General features: G+C 43.8%; 1 long non-coding RNA gene across 1 annotated transcript; it reads left to right on the top strand.

Moving 5' to 3' along the window:
• The first annotated feature begins 16,177 nt into the window (after nt 1-16,177).
• On the top strand, nt 16,178-19,638 carry LOC130267380 (uncharacterized). Its single transcript, XR_008843169.1, has 5 exons — nt 16,178-16,396; nt 16,831-16,885; nt 17,105-18,589; nt 19,009-19,073; nt 19,296-19,638. It is a non-coding gene; the product is annotated as an uncharacterized LOC130267380 (long non-coding RNA).
• Nucleotides 19,639-25,202: the final 5,564 nt, after the last annotated feature.

Genomic DNA, 25,202 nt, shown 5'->3' with positions numbered 1-25,202 from the left:
AGAGGTGGTAGTGGAGGCAAAAGGAGATAACTATATTTATACTACAACTGCCCAGGGACCCCATTTCCTACTAAGTGATCTTTTGTGGGGGTCCTACTAAGTTTGTGCTTGTGGGGGTCAGATAAGGCCTATAGACTATCACCCGAAGGTTACATAGATGACGTATTCCTAGTTGTCACTGTGTATAATCCCAATCTTATAACATTTACATGAGATGTATTTTTCGTTTATTTTTTTATTTTTTATTAATAGGGACCGAAAAAGAAAAAAAAGCAGATGAACTGAAGCAGATGGAGGCGGACGGCGCGTAGTGATCTGATCTGCAGTGGATGCGAACAGCTGGGAGTTTGGGGAAAGGGAAAAGAAAACAAAAAGGGAGTAAAAAAAATCTCTCATGCAGACACCCACCTGTGGCAGCTGCACAGAGCGATGTCCGCTCCGTGTCTGAAGGGTCACGACTACGGGGCCGTAGTTTTCTGACATCACGACTCCGCTCCCTTATGACATCACACCCGGCCCCCTCAATGCAAGTTTTTGGGAGTGGGCGTTGATGCACAATGTGCGAGTATACTGCCCATGTGCGTGGCAACTCGCACATCGCAGCAGTGTGGCTGTTCCGAACAGGCACATCTGAGTCACCCAGCAGGGGTCCATCGGTGGCGTAAAATACGCTGTGGATCTGGTCAACTGAACATACCCTTAACTCCTTAAGGATGGTGGGCATATGCATACGCCCCCCTTTTAAAGTACTTAAGGACTGAGGGCGTATAGTTACCGGCTAGTGGCGGGGGCCGGTCCGGGATGCCTGCTGAAATCATTCAGCAGGCATCTTGGCACATTGCAAAGGGGGGGTACTGAGACCCCCACATGTTGGCAATCGCCACAGATCGCCGGTAAATACTAACGGTCTGCAGCGGTTCCGGGTCATCTGGGTCATGTGTGACCCGATGACCCGGATAATGATAATGATCGGTGGTGTAATATACACCACCAATCATCATCCATACAGTACTGGGAGGCGGCACTGTTGCCACCCTCCAATACAGCAGTGATTGAGCGGCCGCAGTGATCGCACATATCACTGCAGTATGGGGAGGGGGAGGTGGGTGCAGGAGCATGTTGCTCCATTCTGCCCACCATTTCCTAGAGAATTTCCCACTAACACTCTGGGTGTTAGCGGGAAAATCGTTTGGGCCTTTTGCATCCATTGCTAGATAAAGGTTGCCACCTTTACGTAGATAACTTTTATACTAGTATCCCTCTCTTCACATCCCTCGCCGCCAGATCCCCGGTCGCTTGTGGGACAGTCCGGAAGAATCAAAAAGGCATTCCAACCCATCCCCTACATGCTCTTATCGGGATCGGTCCTCAAGCCCGATTGTATTCTGGACTACAATCGGTATATGGGGGGAGTTGATCATTCTGATCAAGTCCTCAAGCCATATGATGCCATGCGGAAAACACGGAAATGGTACAAAAAAGTTGCAGGCTACATGGTAGAGGTACAACTCTTTTGTACTGTCCCAGTACGCTGGCAACACAGGGACATTCCTGCAGATTTAAGAGGTAGTTCTAAAGGCCCTAATCTTTGGTGGTCGCCAAGGAGCGAGTCAGAGCACCTCTGGAACTGTGGGCCACCGGATCATCCCCAGCCATCACTTTCCAGGTGTGGCCCCCTACACTGGAAAGAAGGGACAATCCCAGAAAAAATGCAGAGTCTGTCACAGGAGGGGGATTTGGAAGGACACCACCACTCAATGCGACACTTGCCCTGATCATCTGGGACTCTGCATAAAAAACTGATTCAGGGAGTATCACACTTCCATGGAGCACTGCATTTTTAATCCATTTCCCTAATTTTAATTCCCAAGAATTATACTCCAATTTACTAGTCCTGAGTATATTGTCTTCCAAATTTTAAAACCAAAACACCCCCCCCAAAAAAAAAAAAATAAATAAACTCTCTCCCAATACCCCTGATATCTTTCCCCCCCCCCAAAAAATGGGTCATGGAAGTCAACACCACTGGGGGTTTTCAGTTGCCTCAAATGTGCAGTGCTCTCTCCCCACCTAAGCGGGGTGCGCATTTGAGGTAACAGGTTAGGGAAGGCCACACACATCACATTTCCAGAACGATAATTCAGAGCATAGGGTTTGGGGTGGGCATCATTTTTACTTTCGGCTATACTCTGGGTCATCATTCTAGGAATTGGCATATCATATTAAAATTGCTATTTTCATCCCCCCCTGCTTCTATAGTGCACTTCATCCATTCCTGGAAAATAAATTTAGGGAACACCCGTCTGTTCCAAATCTCCACTTTGCCCCTATACACCTTCCCTAGGGGGTGTACTGTTTGTAATAGGCTCACAACATGTGGGTGTTCCTTTCTTGTATTTTCCTTTGAATGTATGTAACTGTTAGGTCCATAAGAAACATCGGCCTCAAATGCGAAGAGTTCTCGTTCATGAGCTCTGTCGTATTTCCAGGTGACAATTCGGGGTCACATGTCAGTTGTTCCCAGAAAGATGAAGCAGAGCACAGGTTGAAAATGTTCAATTTTCAAAAGCTACCCTTCATCCATTCCTGGAAAATAAATCTGTTCAAAATGTCCTTGTTACCCCTATACCCATTCCTCAGGGGGGGGGGGGTACTTTCTGCAAGGGTGTCACATGTGAGTGCTTCATTTTTGTATTTTCTTCTGAATGTATAAATTTACGGCCCACTGTTCAAAAAGCCTGTGAGGTGTAAGTACTCACTCTACCCCTTGTTACCTTCCTTGAAGGGTGTAGTTTCAAAATTGTGGTCACTTGCTGGTTTTTATTTTTTTTATTTAATGCAGAACCTCAACCATTGCAGTGCAAAGGACCACTTTAGGCATCAAATCTCATCGGTGCTGTCCCACTCCTAAGCACTGTTTTGCACCCACACAGTGCTTTAAGAAATTTTGTGGATATGTTTTTCTCTTACTACTTGTGAAACAAAAAAAAAAAAATTGGTTAATACCAGCAATTTAGTATTAAAAATCAAATTTTTCACTTTTATGGCCCACTGTTCAAAAAACCTGTGAGGTGTAAGTACTCACTGTAACCCTTGTTATGTTCCTGGAGGGGTCTAGTTTCCAAAATGTTGTCACATGTGGGGGGTTTCTGCTGTTCTAGCATCATGGGAGGTTTGAAAATGCACATGGCCCCCAACTTCAATTTCAGCAAAATTCTCTCTCCAGAAGTCCAATGGCGCTCCTTCGGTCCTGAGACCTGCTGTGCGCCAGCAGAGCACTTAAAGGGGTACTTTTTTTTTTTTTTTAAATCAACTGTTGCCAGAAAGTTAAACAGATTTGTAAATTACTTCCATTAAAAAAATCTTAATCCTTCCTGTACTTATTAGCTGCTGAATACTACAGTGGAAATTCTTTTCCGTTTGAAACACAGAGCTGTCTGCTGACATCATGATCACAGTGCTCTCTGCTGACATCTCTGTCCATTTTAGGAACTGTTCAGGGTAAAAGGAAATCCCCATAGCAAACATATGCTGTTCTGGACAGTTCATAAAATGGACAGAGATGTCAGCAGAGAGCACTGTGCTCATGATGTCAGCAGACAGTTCTGTGTTTCAAAAAGAAAATAATTTCCGCTGTAGTATTCAGCAGCTAATAAGTACAGGAAGGATTAAGATTTTTTAATAGAAGTAATTTACAAATCTGTTTAACTTTCTGGCACCAGTTGATTTAAAAGAAAAGTTTTTCACCGGAGTACCCCTTTAACATCCACATAGCATTTTCTTAATTGGGAGACATTGGGCTTCAAATTTTGGGGCCTATTTTCTCCTATTACCCCTTGTGAAAATGAAAAATCAACATCATTTTAGTGTTAAAAATCTTCCATTTTCACATCCAACTTCAACGCAAAGTCGCCAAACACCTGTGAAGTGTTAAGGCTCACTATACCCCTTGTTACGTTCCTTGAGGGGTGTAGTTTCCAAAATAGTATACCATGTGTTTTTTTTTTTTTTTTTTTTTTTTTGCTGTTTGCTGGCACCATGGGGGCTTCCTAAATGCAACATGGCCCCCCAAACACCATTACAGCTAAATTTGTTTTAAAAAATCCCACAGTTGCTCTATCCTTCTTGAGTAATGTTGTAATCCCACAGCGCACTTTTGTCAACATATGAGGTATCTCGATACTCAAGACAAATTGGGCTACAAACTTTGGGGGCTCTTTCACCTAATACCACTTTAAAAAAAAAAATGGGGCTACAAGAACAGGTTTTGGTTTTTTTCCTCCACTTTCCTGCTATTCTTGTGAAACACCTAAAGGGTTAACATACTTTCTGAATGCCATTTTGAATACTTTGAGGGTGTAGTTTCTAATATGCGGTCATTTATGGAGTATTTCTCACAGAAAGGCCCTTCAAATCCACTTCAAACATAACTGGTCCCTGAAAAATGCAGATTTAGAAATTTTCGTGAAAATTTTGAAAATTGCTGCAATACTTTGAAGCCTTCTAATGTCTTCAAAAAGTAAAAACATGTCAACTTTATGATGTAAACAAAAAGTAGACATATTGGGGGACATTTACTAATCTAGTCTATTCTGGGTATGCTTATAGACCAGCGTATGTGGTAGTCTCCTGTCTATTGTGCTCCTAATTTATCAAAGGTCTCACAACCCTTAATAAATTCTGGGCTCAGACTTCAGGGTCTACAGCTTAAACTGCATTTAGACCTGCTCCAACATGGTCTGACATTTCAGCGTATTTTGGGCAGATGCGACTTGTCGCACAAAAGTCGCACTTGATAAATTCAGCACCAATGCATTTTCCAGTGCATTTCCGTCTAAAATAGACTTGCATGCATCATGTTCTAAAAATCCTCTACAGCAAAAGTCGCTGAAAAGTCGCACATATTTAGACTGCGACTTTCTGTGCGACAGATTTAGACAAGAAAAACCAGTCTAAATCCTTTGATAAATCTCCCCCATTGTATTTGTGAATCAATATATAATTTATTTGGAATATCCATTTTCCTTACAAGCAGAGAGTTTCAAAGTTAGAAAAATGAGATTTTGGGATTTTTCACCAAGAAAGGATGAAAGTAACAACGAAAATGTACCACTATGTTAAAGTAGAATATGTCACGAAAAAATATTCTCGGAATCAGAATAATCGGTAAAAGTATCCCAGAGTTATTAATGCATAAATTGACAGTGGTCAGAATTGCAAAAAAGGGCTCAATTATTAAAGGGTTTATCCACCATAAGGTGATTTTAATACGTACCTGGCAGACAGTAATGGACATAGTTACATAGTACATAGTTACATAGTTAGTACGGTCGAAAAAAGACATATGTCCATCAAGTTCAACCAGGGAATTGAAGGGTCGGGGTGTGGCGCGATATTGGGGAAGGGATGGGATTTTATATTTCTTCATAAGCATTAATGTTATTTTGTTCCAGGAATGTATCTAATCCTGTTTTAAAGCTGTTAATTTTTCCTGCTGTGACCAGTTCCTGAGGTAGACTGTTCCATAAGTTCACAGTTCTCATGGTAAAGAAGGCGTGTCGCCCCTTGAGACTAAACTTTTTCTTCTCCACACGGAGGGAGTGCCCCCTCGTCCTTTGGGGGGGTTTAACCTGGAACAGTTTTTCTCCATATGTTTTGTATGGGCCATTTATATACTTATATAGGTTTATCATATCCCCCCTTAAACGTCTCTTCTCAAGACTAAACAATTGTAACTCCTTTAATCGCTCCTCATAGCTAAGATGTTCCATGCCCCATATTAGTTTAGTCGCACGTCTCTGCACCCTTTCCAGCTCCACAGTGTCCCTTTTATGTACAGGCGACCAAAACTGAACAGCATATTCCAGATGAGGCCGTACCAATGCTTTATAAAGGGGGAGTATTATGTCCCTGTCCCTTGGGTCCATGCCTCTTTTGATACATGACAATATCCTGCTGGCTTAGGAAGGATCTGCACTTGTCTTGGGGATAAATGGTTATGTAATGAGATTACCATAACACTGTGGCTAGCTTTGTGTGAACTCATATTTCTTGTTTGACTTTTCTTTTTTTTACTACAAATCCCACAATTCCATTTTCCTCCCTTCCACACATCAGCCACCCCACCCATTGAAACATAAATGAGCTGCATCCATCAAAAGACCTGTGGTTTTCAATCAGGGTGCCTACAGCTGTTGCAGATTGATCTCTCTCCCACCAAGAGATCGCTACACCCATTGAAGCAGACAGGCTCCCTGTCATCAGCTGACTAGTGAGTCAGGCTTCGGCCGCATTGCAAGCTGGGAAAAATCTGAGACAACAGTCATTTTGTATGCTGTTAAAAATAAATATTGGGGTTGAAATCACAGAAGAATTGTGACAAAACCGTCACACACAGGTACAGACACTATATTATGAACTACACTAACTTTACAGATCCTGTAGCATAGTCAAATAAAAAAAATTCCTGGAATACCCCTTTAAGGTGAAAAAGAGCTTAGTCCTTAAGCTCTAGGCTGCTGCCTACCTTGTGTTTAGGTGGTGAGGGCCCTGGATAGATAGATAAATAGATAGATAGATAATGAGATATATTAGATAGATAATGAGATAGATAGATAGGTAGATAGATAGTTACATAGTTACATAGTACGGTTGAAAAATGACATACGTCCATCAAGTTCAACCAGAGAATTGAAGGGTAGGGGTGTGGCGCGATATTGGTGGAAGGGATGGGATTTTATATTTCTTCATAAGCATTAATGTTATTTTGTTCCAGGAATGTATCTAATCCTGTTTTAAAGCTGTTCATTTTTCCTGCTGTGACCAGTTCCTGAGGTAGACTGTTCCATAAGTTCACAGTTCTCATGGTAAAGAAGGCGTGTCGCCCCTTGAGACTAAACTTTTTCTTCTCCAGATGGAGGGAGTGCCCCCTCATCCTTTGGGGGGGTTTAACCTGGAACAGTTTTTCTCCATATTTTTTGTATGGGCCATTGATATACTTATATACATTTATCATAACCCCCTTAAACGTCTCTTCTCAAGACTAAGCAATTGTAACTCCTTTAATCGCTCCTCATAGCTAAGATGTTCCATTCCCCATATTAGTTTAGTCGCGTGTATCTTCACCCTTTCCAGCTCCACAGTGTCCCTTTTATGGACTGGTGCCCAAAACTGAACAGCATATTCCAGGTGAGGCCGTACCAATGCTTTATAAAGGGGGAGTATTATGTCCCTGTCCCTCGAGTCCATGCCTCTTTTTATACATCAAAGGAATAGAGAGGGCGCTACCTAGCGCATTACCACTAAAAACCAGGGTGAACAGAGGTAATTACAATGCTCACCCAGAATGTTACACTCGCCAAGTGTAACAATGGAAAATAACTTGTGTGTAAGTATGCCGGCAGCCGGTCCACCTTCAGAAAGATGCACAAGGAAAACAAGGAGCCGCCAAGAAGGTGGCGGACATCAGGAGGCGCTGGACACACTCAGAGGGTAAAATCAACTTTAATCACCCATCATGCAACGCGTTTCACAGATTATCTGCTTCATCAGGCAGATAATCTGATGAAGCAGATAATCTGTGAAACGCGTTGCATGATGGGTGATTAAAGTTGATTTTACCCTCTGAGTGTGTCCAGCGCCTTCTGATGTCCGCCACCTCCTTGGAGGCTCCTTGTTTTCCTTGTGCATCTTTTTATACATGACAATATCCTGCCGGCCTTGGAAGCAGCAGCCTGACATTGCATGCTATTCTGTAGTCTGTGATCTACAAGTACACCCAGATCCTTCTCTACCAGTGACTCTGTCAGTTTAATCCCCCCTAAGACATACGACGCATGCATGTTATTTGTACCCAGATGCATAACTTTACATTTATCCACATTGAACCTCATTTGCCAAGTGGATGCCCAGACACTTAGTCTATCCAAGTCATCTTGTAACCTATACACATCCTCTATAGACTGTACCGTGCTATAGATATGAGATAGATAGATAGTTAATGAGATAGATAGATGGATAGATGGATAAATAGATAGATAGGTGTTTCCCAACCAGGATGCCTCCAGCTATTGAAGAACTACAACTCCCAGCATGTCCACACAGCCAAAAGACATGCTGTGAGTTGTAGTTTTGCAACAGCTGGATACCACCTGGTTGGGAAACACTGAGTTACCATTTCCACTGACCCCCCCTCCAGAAAGTTACTTACTCCAAGGGTGACATCTGCCGTGTGCAGAGGATACTCTTTCTCTTCCTGGAGGCACGGGGGGGGGGGGGGGGGGGCGGTGTCTGGGCCTGTGGTGGAGCAGGAAACAAAGCACAGGCCTGCTCCAAGAGGGGGGAGGAGCATCCCTCTCTGCTCTCTTCCCAGTCAGTGCAGCGCAACCCCAGCTCTGATTTTAAAGGGCTGCAAGCTGTCACTTTACCCCTGAGAGCAGGAGACACACACACACGGTGCTGCTGCTGCTCTTCCCGCTGAAGATCTCCTTCTTCCTCATCTGGATCCTCCAGCTCCTCAGCTGCCTCCGAGGATGGTTCCCGGCGCGGTTCCCGGGGTCGTTCTGATCGGCGGCCGGTTTCTCAAAGTCTGGTGGCTGCCAGCGTGCCTCCGTCCCACGCTTCGGGCGGTGGTATTGTTCCTGCGGTGATTCCCACTCCTGTTGCTTCTTCTGGACCTGGTAAGTCTTCTTACTCAGGAGTTTGGGGGGATGGTGTGGGGTCTGTTGGAGTTGGCTCTTAGTTGGAGCAGGCCCTTAGGGCCCTGGGCGACCGGCTGTCTTCACCCCTTTCGGCGGTGGGTGATGCTGCCCCCGCCCCTTCCCTGCCCTAGGCTAGTGTTTTAAAGGATACTTTCTTTTGCGGTGTTAGCCCCCTTGGTTCCCATAGTTACATAGTTACATAGTTACATAGTTAGTACGGTCGAAAAAAGACATATGTCCATCAAGTTCAACCAGGGAATTAAGGGGTAGGGGTGTGGCGCGATATTGGGGAAGGGATGAGATTTTATATTTCTTCATAAGCATTAATCTTATTTTGTTCCAGGAATGTATCTAATCCTGTTTTAAAGCTGTTAATTGTTCCTGCTGTGACCAGTTCCTGAGGTAGACCGTTCCATAAATTCACAGTCCTCACGGTAAAGAAGGCGTGTCGCCCCTTGAGACTAAACTTTTTTTTCTCCAGACGGAGGGAGTGCCCCCTCGTCCTTTGGGGGGGTTTAACCTGGAACAGTTTTTCTCCATATTTTTTGTATGGGCCATTAATATACTTATATACGTTTATCATATCCCCCCTTAAACGTCTCTTCTCAAGACTAAACAATTGTAACTCCTTTAATCGCTCCTCATAGCTAAGATGTTCCATGCCCCATATTAGTTTAGTCGCGCGTCTCTGCACCCTTTCCAACTCCGCAGTGTCCCTTTTATGGACAGGTGACCAAAACTGAACAGCATATTCCAGGTGAGGCCGTACCAATGCTTTATAAAGGGGGAGTATTATGTCCCTGTCCCTTGAGTCCATGCCTCTTTTGATACATGACAATATCCTGCCGGCTTTGGAAGCAGCAGCCTGACATTGCATGCTATTCTGTAGTCTGTGATCTACAAGTACACCCAGATCCTTCTCTACCAGTGACTCTGCCAGTTTAATCCCCCCTAAGACATACGATGCATGCAGGTTATTAGTACCCAGATGCATAACTTTACATTTATCCACATTGAACCTCATTTGCCAAGTGGATGCCCAGACACTTAGTCTATCCAAGTCATCTTGTAACTTATGCACATCCTCTATAGACTGTACTGTGCTACAAAGCTTGGTGTCATCTGCAAAGATAGAAACAGAGCTGTTAATACCATCCTCTATATCATTGATAAATAAATTAAACAACAGCGGTCCCAGTACTGAACCTTGGGGTACACCACTAATAACCGGGGACCAATCAGAGTACGAATCATTGACCACCACTCTCTGGGTACGATCCATGAGCCAGTGTTCAATCCAGTTACAAACTAAAATTTCCAAACCCAAAGACCTTAACTTACCTGTCAGACGTCTATGAGGGACAGTATCAAATGCTTTAGCAAAATCCAGAAACACTATATCCACAGCCATTCCTCTGTCAAGGCTTCTACTCACCTCTTCATAAAAGCAAATTAGATTGGTTTGACAACTTCTATCCTTAGTAAACCCATGCTGGCTATCACTTATAATACTATTATCCCCTATGTATTCCTGTATGTAATCCCTTATAAGTCCTTCAAACAATTTACCCACAATGCATGTTAAACTTACCGGTCTATAGTTTCCTGGGGAAGACCTAGAGCCCTTTTTGAAGATTGGCACCACATTCGCCTTGCGCCAGTCCCTTGGCACAATACCAGACACCAGAGAATCTCTAAATATCATGAACAGGGGTACAGATATTACTGAACTTACCTCTCTAAGAACTCTTGGGTGTAGTCCATCCGGTCCTGGGGATTTGCTTACATTTATATCACTTAACTTACCTTGTACCATCTCTACATTAAGCCAGTTCAGTACATTACATGATGTGTTACCAGCACTGACCTGGCCAATGTCAGCTCCTTCTTCCATAGTGTATACAGAACTAAAGAACCCATTCAGTAGCTCCGCCTTCTCTTGATCGCCTGTGACAACCTCCCCATTATCATTATTAAGGGGTCCTACATGCTCTGTCCTTGGTTTTTTTGCATTTATATATCTAAAAAAATATTTAGGATTAGTTTTGCTTTCTTTGGCCACCTGTCTCTCATTTTGAATTTTTGCTGTTTTTATTACATTTTTACAGATTTTATTAAGCTCCTTGTACTGTTTAAATGTTATCGCTGACCCATCAGATTTGTATTTTTTGAAGGCTATTTTTTTGCTGTTTATTGCTCTTTTAACATCATGTGTCAGCCATGTAGGATTTAGTTTCAATCGTTTATATTTGTTCCCCTTTGGTATATATTTAGCTGTATAGTTATTTAGAGTTAATTTAAAGATGTCCCATTTACCTTCTGTATCAGTATTTGAGAACACCTCCTCCCAGTCTATGTCCTGTAGTGCAGCCCTCAGCCCAGGGAAATTTGCCTTTTTAAAGTTATATGTTTTTGCCTTCCCCGCCTGTCTTTGTTTTCTACATTTTAAGTCAAAAGTAACTATATTGTGGTCGCTATTACCAAGGTTTTCCCGCACAGTTACATTACCAACCAGCTCTGCGTTGTTGGAAATGATCAGATCCAACAAGGCATCACTTCTTGTTGGGTCCTCCACAAACTGGCCCATAAAATTATCCTGCAATAAATTTAGGAATTGTCGCCCCTTTGTAGTTTTAGCCAACCCCGGACCCCAATCTATATCTGGATAGTTAAAATCTCCCATTATTACCACTGTACCTGCCCGGGTGGCCCTCTCTATTTGTTTATGAAGCCGAACTTCTATCTCTTCAGTGATATTAGGGGGTCTGTAGATTACCCCAAATATTATTTTTTCAGTATTTCCCTCCTTTTGTAATTCTACCCACAATGATTCCACATCCTCAGAATCATCACACACTATGGCATCGTTCACACTGACTTTCATACCACTTCTTACATACAGACAGACTCCACCACCTTTTCTGTTCGTTCTGTCCTTGCGAAACAATGTAAACCCCTGCAGATTGACAGCCCAGTCATGCGAGGAGTCCAGCCATGTCTCAGTGACCCCAACTATATCAATATGTTCCTCCAGTATCAAGGCCTCAAGCTCCCCCATTTTATTTGCTAGGCTTCTGGCATTTGTGAACATACACTTTACATTTCCATCCTTTATGTTATTGGGGTTAATGGGATTCAAGGGTGTAAGTTTTATTTTCCTATGAAGCCTATTCCTATTAACTATTCTAACCCCTCCCTCCGCTCCACCCCCAGGTACATTTATAATTCCCACCTCTCTATCTACACTATCTTCCCCCTCTTTGCTGTAGGTTCCCTCCCCCCAAGTCCCTAGTTTAAACACTCCTCCACCCTTCTAGCCATCTTCTCCCCAAGCAAAGCTGCACCCTCCCCATTGAGGTGCAGCCCGTCCCTACGGTAGAGCCGGTAACCGACAGCGAAGTCAGCCCAGTTCTCCATGAACCCAAACCCTTCCTTCCTACACCAGCTTCTGAGCCACTTGTTTACCTCCCTGATCTCCCGCTGCCTCTCTGGTGTGGCTCGTGGTACTGGTAGTATTTCAGAAAAGACTACCTTGGAGGTCCTTGCCTTAAGCTTGCGGCCTAAGTCCCTGAAATCATTTTTAAGGACACTCCACCTACCTCTTACTTTGTCATTGGTGCCAATATGTACCATGACTGCTGGGTCCTCTCCAGCCCCGCCCAACAACCTGACAACTATTTGTCTGAGGATGTTAAGGACAAGATATGGAGTAATGGGTATGTGGATATCTGGTCTTTGATCTCTGTGGACCAGCATACAGTTGACAAGGAACGCTGGGCTTTGAGCGAGCGGCCTTTTGATCGCAGGCCCAAAGTTGCGAAAACTATGTCCAATTGGCTTCAGGCCTTTAGCATTTTGGGATGTGTGATGGGCGAAAAGCATCCTGAACATTGTTCTGAACTTTTTGTGTATATGGATATGATTTACTCATCCTACAAGTCCCACGGTGGTACGGCGTGGTGGTGGTATGATGAGGAGTTCAGGAGGCGGCTGGCCCTTCAACCTGATATGGGTTGGCCCTTCAACCTGATGTGAAGGTTACAGATGTTTGGCTGCGGCTTATGTTGTCTCCCAAGGCACCACCCTTTTAGCCAGGGACCGCTGCAGCTGGACAGGTTTCAGGGCCCAGCTCAGTGGTCATGCGCCACCCGGGGGCATGTTGGCTCTTTAATGAGGACCACTGCCGTTTTTTTGGCTTGTGCAAATACAAGCATGAGTGCTCCTCTTGCGGGGGTGCTCATGCTGCCGTGAAGTGTCCCCGCCCCTCCGTCAAATTGCCGGGTAAGCCTACAGCCCACAATGACCCGAAGGACCCCGGTGAGCGTAGTCGCGATGGGGCCTTGGCTCGACCGGTATCCTGATAAGTAGGCGGAGGGACAGCTGCGTTTTGGTTTTACTTGTGGGTTTGTTATCCCCTTTTTGTTTGACAGTTCTCCACATTTTGCCCATAACATGAAGTCTGTCAGGGATCATCCGGATGTTTTGTGGGAGAAGTTGTCTAAGGGGTTGTCTATGGGTCGGATGGAGGGCCCTTTCCCGTCTCCTCCTTTTGCAATTCTCAGGGTTTCCCCCTTGTGGTTGGTGCCTAAGAAGGAGGCGGGGAAGTTCCGTCTGATCCTCATCCGGTGGGTTCTACTGTCAACGACGGTATACCAGAGGAGGATTCTTCCGTGCAATACATGTTGTTTGTTAGGGCGGTTGATTTGGTCAGGAAGGCAGGACGGGGTGCGTTGTTGGCCAAGTCTGATGTTGAGGTAGCTTTTCTCATTTTGCCTGTGCACCCAGATTGTTACCATTTGCTGGGTTGTTTTGTGGATGGTGAGTATTTTTATGATGCATGTCTTCCGATGGGCTGCTCCATATCATGTCACTACTTTGAGCTTTTTGGCTCTTTCCTTGAATGGGTTGTGAGATAAGAGACTGGTCGGCGGTGACGCATTATCTGGATGATTTTCTGTTTGTGGGTCCTGGTGATGCCGGCCTCTGCCATTTTTTGTTGGATTCTCTTTGGTTTTTCATGCAGCATTTTGCTTGGCGTTCCTCTGGTCTCTGTCGAAATCTTGTCTTGTTGGAGTTGTTCCCGATTGTGGTTGCTGTGGAGATCTGGGGCGGGGAGTTGCGTGACCAGAGGGTGTGTTTTTGGTCTGACAGCATGGGGGTTGTTCAGGCCATCAATGGTCTTTCTTCCAGCTCCCCCCCTGTACTCGCATTGCTGCGGCGCTTAGTGCTGCGTTGTTTAGAACTCAATGTGTGGTTCAGGGCACAGCAGGTTCCTGGCGTGGAGAAACGTGTTACTGACGCTTTATCCAATTTTCTTTGGCAGGATTTTCGTCTGCTGTCTCCTCAGGGGGAGTTGGAGGGGCATCAGTGCCCGGCTTGTCTGTGGAATCTCGTGATGATGGCCTGATGTCACTTGTCCAGGCCTCTGTGGCACCTGCTACATGGTCTTCTCATGGTAAGGTGTGGACTGAGTGGCTGGAGCTGGTAGGCAATCGTAATGTTGGGTTTTTTCTGGTGCGGTTGCTGCACGTCGCATGGCGGGGGTCGCTTTTCATTTTCAGCTTCTGGGCTGGTCTGACATAACCAAGTCGTTTGTTATACGTCAGGCTCTTAAGGGGTGGACTTGGGAGCGTGTCGGCCTTGATGTTCGTCGCCCAGTTTCTTTTCCACTTCTGGGCCGCCTGGTGGATGCGATGCAGAGTGTTTGTGCGACTCCTTTCGAGTGTGTTTTATTTTCGGTGGCTTTTGCTGTTGCTTTCTTCGGTGCATTGTGCATCGGTGAATTGCTGCCGCCCTCTCGTTTTCGGTCTGGCAGACTGGGGGTGGCTGATGTTTTTCTTGGCGCTGATTTTGTGCGCTTGGGAAACGGACGGTCCAAGACGGATCAGGCAGGCCGTGGCTGGTGTTGCATGCAGTTTCGAGGTCAGCATGTCCTTTCTTTTTGGTGTCTTCTTTTTTGGCCGTTCTGCCTGCGGGCTTGTCTTTTCTTGTGCATGAGGACGGCTCTCCCCTAACGCAGTTTCAGTTTTTGTCTGTTTTCAGGCGCTGCTTGTCCTCAGGGGGCTGGATCCTCGTGATTTTGGTACGCATTCTTTTCGGATAGGGGCTGCCACTGAAGCGGCATGGGCGGGCCTGCCGGAGTTGGCTGTGCAGCGGATGGGGCGCTGTCGATCTGTCTGTAATGCCAGGTACATATGCCCGGATTTGTTGATTGATTTTTAGTTTTGTTTTGCAGATGGTGGTCGCCCAGTGTTGTGGGTGCTTGGGCACTCTTATGTGTTCCGGCAGCTCAGCAGTCGGCAAACCGTCCTGGAGGCAGGAATCTAGGGTTCCAAGGTGTGGAGGTGTGTTGGAGAGGTGTCGGGGGGCTGCGGTGGCCCCAGGTGTTGGCGGAGGTGGTGTCCTTCAGTCGGGTGTCCTGTGGTCTTGTGCTACTTGCTCTACACGTTGGTGGGAATGATCTTTGCTCCACTCGGCTGGCAGAGCTTCTGACCATGATGCGGGCGGATCTGGTGCGATTCCTCGCTTTCTTTTCAGAAGTCCTCCTCATGTGGTCGGAGATAGTTCCCCGGGCTGTATGGCATGGGGCTCGTGACGCAGCGGCGGTGGAGAGAGCACGCCGGACGATGAATGCATGGATGTCTAGATTCATGCGGCTCCATTCGGGTGTGGTGGTGAGGCATGCGCAGCGTAAAAAAAGATAAATAATAAACATATTTGGTATTGTTGCGTGCGTAAATGTCCGAACTATAAAAATATAATGTTAATGATCCCCTACGGCGAAAGGCGTTAAGGTAAAGAAAAAAGTAAAACATTTCTGTTTTTTGTCACATCAAACTGCAATTTTTTTTTTTTTATAAAAAGTGATCAAAAAGTCACATATATGCAAATCTGGTACCAAAACAAACAACAGATCATGGCGCAAAAAATTTGCCCTCACAAATCCCTGAATACGGTAAAATAAGAAAATTAGAGGTTGTCAAAATGGGGCAATTTTAAACGTATTGTTTATGTAAAAAAATATTTTTTTAAAGCCGTACAATAATAGAAATGTATGTAACCATGGGTATCATTTTAATCGTATTGACCCAGAGAATAAAGAAAAGATGTAATTTTTTTCCGTAAAGTGTACAACGCGAAAACGAAGCAACCCAAATTTGCAAAATGATGATTTTCGGTTAAATTTCCTTACACAAAAAATTAGTTTTTTTGTTTACCATAGTAAACTGGTCACGCAAAAAATAAGCCTTCATTTGGGTCTGGGAATGGAAATATAAAAGAGATATGAATTTTAGAAGGTGAGAAGGAAGAAACAAAAACGCAAAAATAAAATTGGCTGCGTCCTTAAGGTTAAAATGGGCTGAGTCCTTTAAGGGGTTAATGTGATGGGGGGGGGGGGGGACTGGTAGTTCTATAGAGCAGTGGTCTGCAAACTTTGGATCTCTAAATGTTGCAAAACTACAACTCCCAGCATGCCCGGACAGCCAACGGCTGTCCGTGCATGCTGGGAGTTGTAGTCTTGCAGCAGCTATTGCTTATATACAGCTATAGAGTACTTGGTGAATTCCTATATATAACGCTATATAATGATGGTTCTTCTCCTCCACAGACTTGAAGATGGATTTACTTATCCTGGGGGTGGGGCTGATCTGGGCGGCCTTGATAATGATTATTCTAGTGCTGTATTTTTGCACCCGGTAAGTTCATCTCTATGATGTCCCCTTTACAATTAGATGTCAGGTGTTGCCATAGCGACCAATCACAGCTCAGCTTTCATATCCTAACCATCTCTGGTAAAATGAAAGCTGAGCTGCGATTGGTTGTCATGGGCGACACCAGACAGATCAGGAATCTGTCAGATTTACGCCTTAGTGACATTCATGAGACGACCAACAGCATAATTGCGGGAGTCTGATTTGTCAAGATGGCGGCCGGAGGTCCCCTTACTTCCTCTGTGCAGCTCCTTCTGGATCCCCTTGTATGGTCGGCCTCCATTGTGTGACGGGGCCTGGGGGGGTCAGTCTGTGTAACTGTGGGAATTCCAATATTTCCCCAATTCTTCTATAATATCATCCATGACAATATATTTACATTTCCCCTTTTTTTTTTTTTTTTTTGGAATAATAATAAGAAGGAGGAAATAAAGTACTCCAGACTGGAAGAGGTGGTAGTGGAGGTGAAAGAAGGTAACTATATTTATACTACAACTGCCCAGGGACCCCATTTCCTACTAAGTGATCTATGGTGGTATTGTTTGTGCTTGTGGGGATCAGACAAGGCCTATAGACTATCACCCGAAGGTTACATAAATGGCGTATTCCTAGTTGGCACTGTGTATAACCCCAATCTCAGAACATTTATATGAGATGTATTTTTTATTATTTTTTTTAATTTTTTATTAATAGGGACCGAAAAAGAAAAAAAAGCAGATGACCTGAAGCAGATGGAGGCGGACGGCGCAGAGTGATCTGATCTGCAGTGAATGCGAACAGCAGGGAGTTTGGGGAAAGTGAAAAAAACAACAAAAAGGAGTAAAAAAAATCTAAAATATATAAAGATAATTTAAAAAATATAAAATAATCTGAAAGTAATAAAAAATATATAAAATAATCTAAAAATATATGAAAAAATAAATAAATAAGAAAAGTTATGGTAGTATGTGTGTATGTTTGTGGGTGTGGGGACTAAGCTCCCAATAGGGGTGATGGGGAAAGTGTTGGGGGGGGGTGGTAAAGATTAAAGGGGTCCCCCGGCCCTAAGACATCTTATCCCCTATCCAAAGGTCGCTGGGGACCCCTGCAATCTCTCATGCAGGCACCCACCTGTGGCAGCTGCACAGAGCGATGTACGCTCCGTGTCTGAAGGGTCATGGCTACGGGGCCGTAGTTTTCTGACCTCACGACTATGCCCCCTTGTGACGTCACACCTCGCCCCGCCCTCAATGCAAGTCTATGGGAGGGCGTGTTGATGCGCAATGTGCGAGTATACTGCCCATGCGTGTGGCAACTCACACATCGCAGCAGTGTGGCTGTTCTGAACAGGCACATCTGAGTCACCCAGCAGGAGTCCATCGGTGGCGTAAAATACGCTGTGGATCTTCTCGACTGAACATACCCTTAACCCCTTAAGGATGGCGGGCGTATGCATACGCTCCCCTTTTAAAGTACTTAAGGACTGAGGGCGTATAGGTACGGCGGGAACCGGTCCGGGATGCCTGCTGAAATCATTCACCAGGCATCTTGGCACATCGCAAAGGGGGATCCTGAGACCCCCACATGTTAGCGATCGCTGCAGATCGCCGGTAAATACTAACCAGTGATCTGCGGCAGTTCCGGGTCATCTGGGTCAGGTGTGACCCAATGACCCAGATAATGATGATGACCGGTGGTGTAATATACACCACCAATCATCATCCATACAGTACTGGGGGGCGGCACTGTTGCCACCCTCCAGTACAGCAGTGATTGAGCGGCCGCAGTGATCGCACATATCACTGCAGTATGGGGAGGGGGAGGTGGGTGCAGGAGCATGTTGCTCCATTCTGCCCACCATTTCCTAGAGATCTGGTGTGCAGGACGGAGCCCTGTACTGCCATTGCCCCCCCTCACACTCCAAAAAGTGTTAAAAAGTGCCCCCTTGCCCCCTAATTTAGATCAGACCCTCAAATGAATGCAGATCCTAGATTTGAACCCCTTTATTAATTCAGAGCCCCCATTAGACACCAGATCAGACCCCGAAATGTAGAGTATTTGATGAATTCCTATATATAACTCTATATAATGATGGTTCTTCTCTTCCACAGACTTGAAGATGGATTTACTTATCCTGGGGGTGGGGCTGATCTGGGCGGCCTTGATAATGATTATTCTTGTGCTGTATTTTTGCACCCGGTAAGTTCACCTCTATGATGTCCCCTTTACAATTAGATGCCAGGTGTTGCCGTAGCGACCAATCACAGCTCAGCTTTCATATCCTAACCATCTCTGGTAAAATTAAAGCTGAGCTGTGATTGGTTGTCATGGGCGACACCAGACAGATCAGGAATCTGTCATATTGACGCCTTAGTGACGTTCATCAGACGACCAACAGCGTAATTGCGGGAGTCAAATGAGTCAAGATGGCGGCTGGAAGTCCCCTTACTTCCTCCGTGCAGCTCCTTCTGGATCAACTTGTGTGGTCGGCCTTCATTGTGTGACGGGGCCTGAGGGGGGGGGGTCAGTCTGTGTAACTGTGGGAATTCCAATATTTCCCCAACTATTTTATAATATCATCCATGAAAATATATTTACATTTCCCTTTTTTTTCTTAGGAATAATAATAAGGAGGAAATAAAGTACTCCAGACTGGAAGAGGTGGTAGTGGAGGCAAAAGGAGGTAACTATTTTTATACTACAACTGCCCAGGGACCCCATTTCCTAAGGGACCCCATTTCCTACTTAGTGATCTATGGTGGTATTGTTTGTGCTTGTGGGGGTCAGACAAGGCTTATAGACTATCACCCGAAGGTTACATAAATGACGTATTCCTAGTTGTCACTGTGTATAACCCCAATCTTATAACATTTATATGAGATGCATTTATTTATTTTATTAATAGGGAGCAAAAAAGAAAAAAAAGCAGATGACCTGAAGCAGATGGAGGCGGACGGAGCAGAGTGATCTGATCTGCAGTGGATGCGAACAGCTGGGAGTTTGGGGAAAGGGAAAAATAAAAAAAGGGAGTAAAAAAAAAATCTGAAATACATAAAAAGAATAAAAAAAATATAAAATGATCTGAAAATAATCAAAAAATATAAAATAATCAAAAAATATATGAAAAAAAAAATAAAATAAAAAAATAAGATAAGTTGTGGTAGAATGTGTGTATGTTTGTCGGCATGGGGCCCTAAGACATCTTATCCCCTATCAAAAAGTCGCTGGGGACCCCCACAATCTCTCAAGCAGACACCCACCTGTGGCAGCTGCACAGATGAGCGATGTTCACTCCATGTCTGAAGGGTCACGACTACGGGGCCGGAGTTTTGTGACGTCACAACTCCACCCCCTTGTGATATCACGCCCCACCCCCTCAATGCAAGTCTATGGGAGGGGGCGTTGATGCACAATGTGCGAGTATACTGCCCATGCGCGTGGCAACTCGCATATCACAGAAGTGTGTCTGCTCCGAACAGGCACATCTGAGTCACCCATCACAGGTCCATTGGTGGCGGATCCGCAGCGTAAAATACGCTGTGAATCTGCTCAACTGAACGTACCCTTAAGATGTCGCTTTAGGCGGCTGCCTACCTTGCGTTTAGGTGGGGCCCTGGAGGGCCCTGGATACATAGATTGATAGATAATGAGATAGAGAGATAGGTGATATATAGATAGATTAGATAGATAGATAGATAGATAGATAGATAGATAGATAATGAGATAGAGAGATAATCCCCAAAAAAAACAAAAAAATAGATAGATAATGATCGATAGATATGAGATAGATAGATGGATAGGAGATACATAGATAGATATGAGATAGATAGATAGATAGGTGTTTACTAACCAGGATGAGTCCAGCTGTTGCAGAACTATAACTCCCAGCATGCCCACACAGCCAAAAGACATGCTGTGAGTTGTAGTTTTGCAACAGCTGGATGCCACCTGGTTGGGAAACACTGAGTTACCATTTCCACTTGCTCCCTGTCTGACTCCAGGTTGGGTGTGGCTCTGCAACTCAGTTCCATTGAAGTAAATGGAGCCAAGTTGTAATACCACACCTAACCTGGGACAGACATGGATAACCCCTTTAATGATCGAGCCCCATTTTTACAATATGACATTTGTCTCTTTATGTGGTAAGAACATTGGGATGCTTTTACTTATCTAAGGAATTCTAAGATTGTTTTTTTGTGTCATATTGTACCTTATATTAGAGGCACACAGCACACAGCAAGCCAAGTGTGGTCTCTGCCTCAACCCCTGCACCACCCTAGACTCCAGATATGACCACTGCTCCATATTATAACCCTGGATTCCAATGCTGTAATGCTCTACTCTTTACTCTTATTGACAAATTAGATAGTGGGAAATAAATGTACCTTTGTTATGGGGCAATTGGCATCTGTCTCTTTTTTTTTGTAATCCTCTGAATCAACACAGTTCGGTTATAGGTTGAACTTAATGTATTCTTATAAATTATTTAACCTTGTTTTAAGATCCACCCTCTTACCCCTTAAGGTCCACCCTCTTACCCCTTAAGGTCCACCCTCTTACCCAGACCAGATTTTGTGTAACAGATTTTCAGTCTACTACACATTATGCATAGTGGCCATATGTTTTTTGAGAAGACCACCCAAATAGAAGACTTTTTTTTAAAGTAGTCTCATGGAAAAAAATTATCCCCTATCCACGGCGATCTCTTGTAGGGCCCTCTGCTCTCCCTTGGAGTGGCACGTCACGACCCCCGCCCAAAGTGGGGGCCACCACTCCCCCTCCATATAAATCTATGGGAGAGCCATTTGGCTATCTTCCCACAGAGAGATATAGAGACGGCGTGGCGGCCCCTGCTTCAGGCGGGGGTCATGAAGTGCCGCTCCAATGGAGAGCAGAGGGCCCGTACAGGAGATTGTGGGGAGCCCAGAGCTTGGGCCCCTGCGATCTAAAAGTTTATTTCCATGAGATATCTTCTTCAATCGATTTTGGGTGGCCTTCTCAAAGAGGCTTTTACTGTACATGGATTTGTAGAATTGTGAATCATTTTGCAGTCTTTAATACTTTCCAACCATGCTTTACAGGAAAGTAAATGAAGTATAATGCCTTTCCTAAGAATCCTTTATTTGAATGATCCGGTAAGATCCTGCTGTGTTTCTTGTCGTTCTATACTCAGGTTTTTGTTTGTCAGCTGGTTGGCATAGGACACAATATAAAGATTGTAGATTTATATAAATATATGGACTATAGGCTACAATGGAAGGTGAGAACAATACATAGCTCAGATTCTAATGTTAGCTCATTGTGAATCCATGCTCTGCATTCCAAGGTCCTCTGGTTTAATCCTGTCATTGTTATATGTTCATAGACAACAAGTGTTGCACAATTCCTTGCGTCTTCCTTCCTCTTAAGATTTCCGACTACAACCTACCCAGCTGTATAAATATATATATATATATATATATATATATATATATATATATATATCCATCTGTTTCCTGTGCTAGGTCGTTAGAGGTATAAGTAATGGTTAAAAAAAAAAAAAAAATCTGGTGAAGCAAAGAACAATGGACCCTGGCAAATGTTGTTTTTCCTTTATTATATCACCCCTAATGCCTTAACCAGACTTTGAAGACCATTCAATGTGGCTAGCCACGAGGATCCATTCCCCGGTGACCTGGGTCAGCAGATTTTCGGGATATGTTCCTACAGGATTTTGAAAAAAATCTGTGCAGATTCTGCATGGAAATCACCTTGCAGTATGAAGTGTAATACCTCCTTCTTTGGATACATCATAATTTACTTGTAGATCGTTCTCATTAACTTCAGAGGGGCAGTCAAAATCCACAATAAACTGACAATTTAATGTATTGTTGTGTACTGTGTTACAGATGGCCCATGGATCATATACAACAGAACAAAAAGGCGTATATAGATCAAAATAGCTTTGTTAAGACATAAATCCTCAAATGACATGCATTTAAAATAATGTAAAAACATGTATACAAGGATAGAGAGTACAGCTGGTTCCAGAATCGAACAGAAAGGGAGGTGTCATCACCGACTGGGGGGACAGGGAGAGTGAGCCCTAAACTGACATTAAAAACACTCTCCCTGCCTACTTGCCCATCAACCCTAAATGGTGGATCGACAACTTGGGGCCAGTCCCTCCCTGCGCTACAGTGCAGTGGTGTAAAAACAAATAATATACATAGTCGGTCGCAGCCAAGAAACAGAAACGGAAAACTACTAGACAAACAGATATACCAGACAGAATACAAATACTAACGGCAGAATATAGTGTACAAACAAACAGTTCACAAACCGGAATGCAGATAAACGGCAGACATGATAAAATGAACAAGACTAAGTATGTAACAGGTATACAGCAGAATCCAAGAAATTCAGGGGATGGACAGAAGAACTGAGCACTAAAACACTAAACTGATCAGGTTCACACTAGGACACAAAACTAACAAGCTCCACAAAAGAAGCAGACAGCATAACACAGCCAAATAGAGTACTAGCCAGTGGCACACACCACCGTGTGATCAGGATGCTGAGCCAGTGGAAAACAGAAATATAAAAACACGAAACACAGGACTAGAACCGGAGTCAAAATAGACTCCAGGATACCAAACAGGAATTATTACTTACAGAGCACAGGAAAAACTAGACTAAAACCGGATGAGTCTGAACAGACTCCAATATAACAAACAGGAATAATTACACACAGAGCACAGGTAACACTAGACTAACACAGTGTGAACACAGACTAAACAGAACAGACATACTAATCCTAAAACAGACAAATATAACAGACTAACATCTACAATAAACAAGACTAATCATGTCTAAAACTCAGATACAATCACAAGATAAATACAAAGTAAATGCTCAAGCAGACATAGTCAGAGTATTGCACAAACAGACATCATAGTAGAATTATTGCACAAAATAACCAGCAGAGAATGCAAGAGAACTCTGGTTAAAAAAGACACACCCAAGATCTCATTGGTTCTGAGCATTAACCATTCCCAATCCAGGGAGAATAGCAACTGCTCAGAACAAACTAGTGTGTATACACACCTAAACAGAAAACTACAAAAACAAATAAACGGACATTACAGGAGGTTTACATATGGGATGTGACCACAATGTAGGTAAACTATCTTAAAGGTGCATTATATCCCCCCAGTCCTCATTATCATAGGACTTTTAGCAGCAATACATGCAAAGTGCATATGTAGGAATAATAAACAAGCTATACTCCTCCAGGACACAGGGAAAAGATGCATCCAAATAATGACAAAGTAAAGGACAATCATTACCAAGTGAATATGGGAGAGTAAGCAAGCCTACACCACAACGTCGGGTGGTGGAGGCTTGCTTACTCTCTCATATCCACTTGGTAATGATTGTCCTTTATTTTGTCATTATTTGGATGCATCTTTTCCCTGTGTCTTGGAGTATCACTTGTTTATTATTCCTACATATGCACTTTGCATGTATTGTTGCAATAAGTCCCATGATGATGAGGACTGGGGGGGATATAATGCACCTTTGGTATAGTTTATCTACATTGTGGTCACATCCCATATGTAAGCCTCCATTTCTGTTCGGTTCTGGCACCTGCTGTAGTCTCTATCCTTGTATACATGCTTTTACATCATTTTAAATGTATGCAATTTGAGCATTTATATCTTAATAAAGCTATTTTGATCTATACAAGCCTTGTTGTTCTGTTGTATTTTATCTATCTTTGGCGTGGATCTGTCACCCATGGGGAAGGTTCTTATAGATGGCCCATGGACTAGCAGCAAAAAATACAATTAGGGAAATTGACCTGATATATAGGTTTTAATACTGTAGCATGTGAATTTATGTTTCGGGTGTGTCACCAATTTGTTTTGATTTGACTTCAATAGGGAAGTTAACCCTTTAAAGGGGTACTCAGCTGAAAACATCTTATCCCCTATCTAAAGAATAGGGGATAAGATGCCTAATCGTGGAGGTCCCGTCGCTGGGGACCGCAATGATCTCTAGGCTGGCAGCAGCAGCGTCCAGAACGTGGAAGTTTGGAGCTTCCGCATTTGTGATGTCATTCATGTCTATTGGAGGGGGTATGACGGTTAGTACTTAACCATTAGTGATGATATGCCACATTCGGATTTGCAATATTTTACAAATATATGGACGAATATTCGCCCTATATTCGCAAATTTGAATATTCAACATATTCACGGTTGTTTTCACTTTGCGTCTATCTATCTATTTCCTAATTCTTGGTCTATTCTTGGTCTATACAGAAGTGATAATGGGTCTATGACATTTTTCATTTTGAATATTCTCATGTCATATTTGCGAATCGTCACTATCTATTTACCTATCTAATTTTAGTGATGATATTTGTGAATATTCGCTCTCCAGTCTAATCCAGTAAATAGTATAGGAGCCTTCTTTAGACCACAAGCTGGAAGCAGGGAGGAATGAGATCACTGTGTGATAAAAAAAAATGGCGAATATTCACGCTCAACACTAGTAACCATCATGACTCCTCCCATAAACATAAATGGAGGGGGCGTGGCAGCCTTGTTTGCCAGTCATCAGACACAGAGCACCGAAAGACAGGGGGCCCCAGCGACAAGACCCCAGCGATTGGACATCATATTCCCTATCCTTTGGATAGGAGATAAGATGTTTTCAGTGGACTACCCCTTTAAGGACACATCCTATTTTAATTGCTGCATTCTCAATTTTCAATGCACAGAGCCATGTGAGGGTTTTTTTTTTTCTTTTTGTAAGGACACCTTTT

The sequence above is a fragment of the Hyla sarda genome, chromosome 4 (genome assembly GCF_029499605.1).
Source record: "Hyla sarda isolate aHylSar1 chromosome 4, aHylSar1.hap1, whole genome shotgun sequence".
Lineage (NCBI taxonomy): Eukaryota > Metazoa > Chordata > Amphibia > Anura > Hylidae > Hyla > Hyla sarda.
The sequence above is the reverse complement of the archived record's forward strand: the minus strand, read 5'-3'. Positions and strand labels throughout refer to the sequence as shown.